Here is a 6,650-nt window from a genome sequence, read left to right on the forward strand (position 1 = left end):
ATCGAGGTGCTGAAAACACAAGCAACTCCCCCTGAGTGGCTGGCAAAGCTCGAACCTTTGACTGGGCTCAGGGAATTTTAAATTGACATGGCCTGCCCTCTGGGGCTTCTAGGCTACCTTTTTGTAGTTTGTGTTTCTACCCTTGTATGTTTTTGTTGTGCTCAGTCAGAGCCCTGCAATAAAAAAGAAGGTAAAATTAGCCCTCTCTGCTCAACGTACGGTCAGCCGCGTGTAGAGCAGAAGAAAAAAGAAAAGAAAAACGTGGCCTGCGCAGGGATCGAACCTACGACCTTCGCGTTAGTAGCCCGACGCTCTAATCAACTCAGCTAGCAGGCCCTTTTTTTCTTTATTGCCGGAATTCTAGAGATTTACCAAAAACGTTCACCAAAAACAACCATAAAAACTAGAACAATAGTAGCCTAAAACCTACTTTAGTTAGGCATTGTCAGGTTAATATTCTCTAAGATGCGTCAAAGATTCCAGCTTTGACAATCACTCAGGAACACATTGTCCTGATTGTAGTACCTCAACAAAACTTGTGCATGTTTTCCCGAAAATACATTCGAGCTGGCCTCGGGTCCGGGTCACAGTGGTACCCCGCCATTAAAGAGCGACGTATGCTGTCAAGGCCCACGAGCATAATAAGGTCTTCTGGTAAGCCACCTTCGTTCTCTGTAGGCAAAAAACTGATTCCTTGGGAGTGCAGCGGTAATTCTTTCTTTAAGGTCCTTTGCTGAGTATCCTAGAAACAAGCTTCCTCCCAACAATGAAGAAAAACGTGATCTATGGTTTCCGGTTGCTTGCATATTAGCAAAAGTGGTCCCCATGGAAGAAAGAGCCCCTTAGCCTGATGAAATGATTTCACAATTAAAATTCCTGTGTGCAGCTTGAAAAAACATTTTTGTCCATGACGGCTCATGCATATTTTTAGCCCGTTTAAGTACGTCACTGCCTGGGCCTCCAGAGTATAAGGCTCTGTACATAGGTGCAGCAAAAACGGTTTCACATAGGTTCTCATACAATGTTTTCCTCTTAACATTGCTGAAAAATCCTACTGAAAAACGGCGGCGAGAAGGCGAACACTGAGGACAATCTCTCTGAAAAACCCTGTCATTTGTTCGTGCTGTCATTTGTTGTGTTGCGACAACAAATTCACAACAAATTCCGGAAAAGCACGCCCGAGTCTTACTTGGCACATGGTGCGAAGAAAGGGATCTTTAATATCCCGGAAAAATGAGGACATATTTGCAAGTTGGCGCAAAAACAAATGCCCGTGTCGAAGTCCGCCTGCTTTGACGCCCCGGAAGAGATTAGTCCGGCTACACCTCTCCCAACTTGAGCCGCACTTGAGAACTGCGAAAACACGATGCAGCTTCTGCACATTCAACCGAGAACAGCTCAACACTTGCATTACATACCACAATTTACTTATGAAAATAAGATTCCAAACTGCAGCTCTTGAAAAAATAGACAAATGTGCGCTTTTCCATGTTGCTGCCTTCTCTCGCCAATAAAGCTCAGAATCTAAATAAATTCCAACAGAACGCCAATGTACTTAACGGGTGTTGTCACCCATGAGACGTTGGCAAAAGTTTCTGGGGTTGATGGCTAATCTCCGTGCAAGTATCCAAAGTACTCCCACCAGTTCACCAAACTTCCGGTAGCTGTGCTAAAGTGTTTTGCAACGTCGACCGTGTGACATACTGCTCTGATCGACACAAAAAGCAGCGATGTCTTCAGCGTATGTCAGCAACTTCACTTCCGCTGCCTGCACTCGCAAGCCATGAAATGAATCTTTTTCAATTATTTCTAAACACAGTGCTTCAATATATATAGAAAACAACAGAGGGCTGAGGAGGCAGCACTGGCGCACTGAACGTTGTAGGCTTATGGGGGCGCCCAACTTCTTATTTACAATTAACCTTGTACTGCAGTTACGGTACGCCTTGGCCACTCCCTCACAAATTACAGACCCGACATTACTATGCTCTAGAATACACAACAAAAGTTGATGAGACACATAATAAAACGCTTTATCGAGGTCGAGCTGAAGCGCTGCCACACGGTCGTACGTGGCATCCCAGCACTCCAGTACGCACTTCGATTTGCGGATGTTATGACCAATGGAGCGCCCTTTTATTCCGCATGTTTGGTGGTAGCCAACTAATACTCGTATTAAAGTTTGAAACCTGGCCGCCAGCACCTTCACGTATAATTTGTAATCAACATTCGTGAAAGCGATTGGCCCGTCTGGTGACACCTGTCTTTATATTTCTGCCTGCTCGGTTTTTGGAACAAGAATGGTGTGAGGTGACGCGTACGACGCGGGAAGTTAATCTAATTCACAAGCTTCGTTGAACACGGCGCATAGTATTGGTACTAAATCGTTCTTAAATGCTTTGTAAAACGCCGCGCTTAGACCATCAGGTTCCGGCGACTTTCCAGCGTTCAGTTTATCTATGGCCCACTCTACTTCTGCTTCACTAATCGTCCGCTCTAATCTTTTTTGTTTTCGTCCTCTACACGAGGCATAGCCTCCAAAAAATCTTCTTTGAACCGCGCCACGTCTACTCGATGCTGGGCAAAAAGCATTTGATAGTGATCAAAATAAACTTGCGCGATGCTATCGTTGTCAGACACAGTTCGGCCCCCACTCTCGACTTCTACTAGGTGATTTCTCCGTGCGCGCGCTCTTTATATTCCCAGGGCTCGTTTTGTGGGCGTCTCACATGCAGCAAATTCTTCGGCTCTCGCGCACAAGCTCCCCTCGTTAGCGGTCTTCTTCGATGAATTCTATCTTTTGCTTGATTTTTTTTAATATCAACTAAGAACGTACCCGGTGATTTGCACTCCTCAGCAAATAATTCGTCAAGCTGGGACTTTTATTGTGCGTCGTGTAAGTTTTCTTGGTATTTTATACAGCTAACTCCGTAGATGGCTTTTGTTTAACTTTGTTGTTTGCAAATTTCCTATTGCGTCCCACATTCGTGTATGCCGTCGCACGTTACTTTATTTACTTCTTTTACCATCTCGGTGAATGTTTATTCCACAATATCGTGCCCTTTGTTGATGGCTGTGTGGTGGAGCTCTCGGATTTCCGCGACAAGTTGTTCTATTGACCCATGGCGAAAAGCAGATTGTAACCCTTGGAGGGCTGACTTTGAATCAGTGAAAACAGGCCATTGGTGGGGTGATTCTTCACTGATATGCGCAATGGCGACACGAGTAACAGTAAGTTCTGCACCAGTCGATGAAGACCGGTGTGATGTTTTCACTTTCTTAACTGTGGTCCTTACGGGGATGACTACGGAGGCCGAGGAACTGGAAGGCGTCATTGAGCCGTCTGCGTATACGTGCAGTCGGTGTCCGTGTTTCTCATGCAAATATTCTAGAGTTGTCTGTTTTAGTGCTGTTGTCGATAAATCAGCCTTCTTTTTGATGCCCGGTACAGCAATAAGCACACGAGGTTGGTGAAGACTCCATAATAGAGAAGAAGGTCTAGAGGCTGGTGTAAATTGGGTTGGTAGGAAGTCGCGATGGGCATCAATAATTTTCACAAATGATGTACTCGGCCGGTTAGCAAGAAGACTGGCAAGATGGTGTGCGGAAATCCGAGAGAGGTGACGAATATGCGCTCTCACGGCTTCGATTGTGACTTAGGCAGTCACTGGATTCTCCTGAGCGATGAGTACTGTTGCGGCTGTGCGCATTTTGGCAGTCCTAGGCACGTGCACAGATATTGAGTCTGAACACTTTTCAAATACCGTATATTCGTTTTCCTCACGTTACCTAGTAAAGGGTTGGTGTACCGAAGGAATACCGTGAATAATGCGGCGTACAGCTGGAGCATCGACTGCACTGATGTTCCACACGACTTCCCTCCGAGAAAGCTTTGCTTTGGTTCATATGGGTTTAACGTCCCAAAGCGGCTCAGGCTATGAGAGACGCCGTAGTGAAGGGCTCCGGAAATTTCGACCACCTGGGGTTCTTTAACGTGCACTGACATCACACAGTACACGGGCCTCTAGAATTTCGTCTCCATCGAAATTCAACCGCCGCGGTGGGATCGAACCCGCGTCTTTCGGGCCAGTAGCAGAGCACCATAACCACTGAGCCACTGCGGCGGCCCTCTGAGAAAGGAGAGAACGTGAACGATCGATGTCAGTCACCTTTTCATGTACGAGACATGTGGGCTCCTTGTTAGATTACGATCGATGATTACTCTAAGGAAGCGATGGCTTCTTTCGTAGGGTATTTTTGACCCACTTATGCTTATTGGGTAATAGGACATGCTCTTGCATGTGAAGGCAACAACGGAACATTTTTCAGTAGAAATCTCCAGGCCGTGCAGGTGGAGGTAGGCAGCAAGGTTGCTTGCCGCCTTTTAAAGCTTTGCTCGAACTTGTGGTCGCGTAACTCCTGATTCCCAGATACAAATATCATCTTCATAGACTGAGACTCTCGCCGACTGTGGTAGTACATCGACAACGCCGACAAGCGCAAGATTGAAAAGCGTTGGGCTAAGTACTCCGCACTGTGGGACCCCACGGGAAGTGTAATGTGAAGATGTTGGTCCGTCCTCAGTCTGCATAAATAGTGATCGTTTGGATAGATAACTGCGTATCCAGCAGAACATGCGACCACTACAGTAATAACAGTAACAACACTATAGCGCAAATAGAAAGCGTAAAAATTCAAACAGCTGGGATTAAAAATACAAAAACAACGAAGAAAGAAAAAAGAATAGAATAGAAACATCTGGAAGGAGGTAGTGGTATTCGAGGGAGCACGAAAGAAGGCTTACTAATTCTAGGGGCGTCCCATTCTGATGTGATTATGCGGCATTTTGTGATTTTTTTCTGTTTATCTGGGTGAACCTCTGTAGCAGTATCTGATGGTAGGTTACTCCAGTCACTTATGGTTCTAGGTATGAATGATTGCGCGTAAATTGATGAGTGACAGGCTGGGCGATTGACTTTGTAACGATGACCACTGCGAGGGAAGATGAGGCAAGGTGGCTGAAAGAAGTCGTCATCCAAACGTCGTGTTGATAAAGCTTGTGGACCAGAGATAGGCGAGCGTGTTTTGTCGTAGTGATATTGAATCTAATTCGGCACGAATTTTTAAATATGTAACACTGGTGTACAAGAAATCGTCCAAAAAATGAAGCGAACAGCACGGCTGTGCAGGGCATCAATGTTACGTACGTGTAATCCTGGCTCAGGTCCCAAATTTCACATGCATATTCAATTTTAATTCTGATTAAGGTGGTGTATGCGAGCTTTTTTAAGTGTAAGGGTGCTTGCCTTAGTATGTGTTTCATGATTCCGAGTTAGCGATAAGCAGTTGCAAGAGAAACGTTGATGTGATGATGCCATGTTAGATCAGTTTGAAAATTTACTGTTAGGTATTTGTATGTGGTAGTAAGCTTGAAAATATTGTTATCTATAAAATTTGAGATTAGAATGCGGGAAGAAGAACGTGTAAATGACATGCACTAAGTTGTTGCTATGATCTAGGGTCATTTGCCAATCAGAACACCACATATTAATCGCGTTTTGGTCTGATTGCAACGCTTGTTGGTCAGTTTCAGTAATAATTTTACGATAAATAACACACTCATCGGCGAACAGTCTTACACGGGACGAGATGCACTTGGGCAAATCATTAATATATATTAGAAAAAGCAATGGACCAAGCACGCTTCCTTGTGACATGCCGGATGTGACTGCAGTGGTTCAGATTTGTGAACTGTGTTCAGAATCACAAAAAAATTTATCCATAAAATGACTTTGTGTCAATGTTAAGGTGTTTTAGTTTCGTTAGCAGCCTGTGGTGAGGAACGCAGTCAAAAGCTTCGGAAAATCAAAGAATATGGCATCCACCTGGTTGCCGACATTAAATACAGGACAGCAAGCCATTAGAAAATCCCGCTAACTGCCCATCACATGCATATCCCTTGCTAAAACCGTGCTGGTATTTGAAGATTTTGTAATGCGCTTCTAGGTATGTTATGATTTGCGAATGTTTGATGCGCTCTAGTAGTTTACAGATGGTACTAGTTAATGAAATGGGTCAGCAGTTAAGAGGGGATGTGCGATCACAAGATTTAAAAATTGGTGTGACCTTGGCTGTGCGCCAATCATTACGAATCCAGCCGGAGGACAATGAGAGTGAAAAAAGTGCGTATAAGATTACCGAAATGTTTGTGAAGTGTCGTTTAACAACTTGTTGTTTAAACCAACGTGGTCAGATGCAGACGACATTTTGCGATTATTAAGTAGTGATGAGGGCAGCGATGGCGTAGAGGTAGAACATCCGCCTCGCGTGCAAGAGGACCGGGGTTCAAATCCTGGTGCCGCGCAATTCTCCACCGGGTTAAAAAAAAAAAACCGCGTGTCGATGGAATTGCATAACCAGGCCTGGAGTGCGGCCTTATCTCGGTGACCAGAACCGACAACGCACTCTCTCACCAGAACAGGATTTGGCCACCCTGGTGTAGTACTTGGCCACAACCTTCTATGATCAAACCAATTAACCCTCGGCCCTCAGTCCCCAGCGGCTGCAGAGCAACTGACCACGGCGGCGGTCAGACCTGTGACGCAGCGGAGGGTGCTAAGAATCTCTGGCTCCGGACAGGCCGCCATTGG

General features: G+C 45.3%; 1 non-coding gene across 1 annotated transcript; it reads right to left on the reverse strand.

The window, feature by feature from the left end:
* Positions 1-262: 262 nt before the first annotated feature.
* TRNAS-ACU (transfer RNA serine (anticodon ACU)) lies at positions 263-336 on the reverse strand. Its single transcript has one exon. It is a non-coding gene; the product is annotated as a tRNA-Ser (tRNA).
* Between the last annotated feature and the right edge of the window lie 6,314 nt (positions 337-6,650).

The sequence above is a fragment of the Amblyomma americanum genome, unplaced genomic scaffold (genome assembly GCF_052857255.1).
Source record: "Amblyomma americanum isolate KBUSLIRL-KWMA unplaced genomic scaffold, ASM5285725v1 scaffold_58, whole genome shotgun sequence".
Taxonomy (NCBI): Eukaryota; Metazoa; Arthropoda; class Arachnida; order Ixodida; family Ixodidae; genus Amblyomma; species Amblyomma americanum.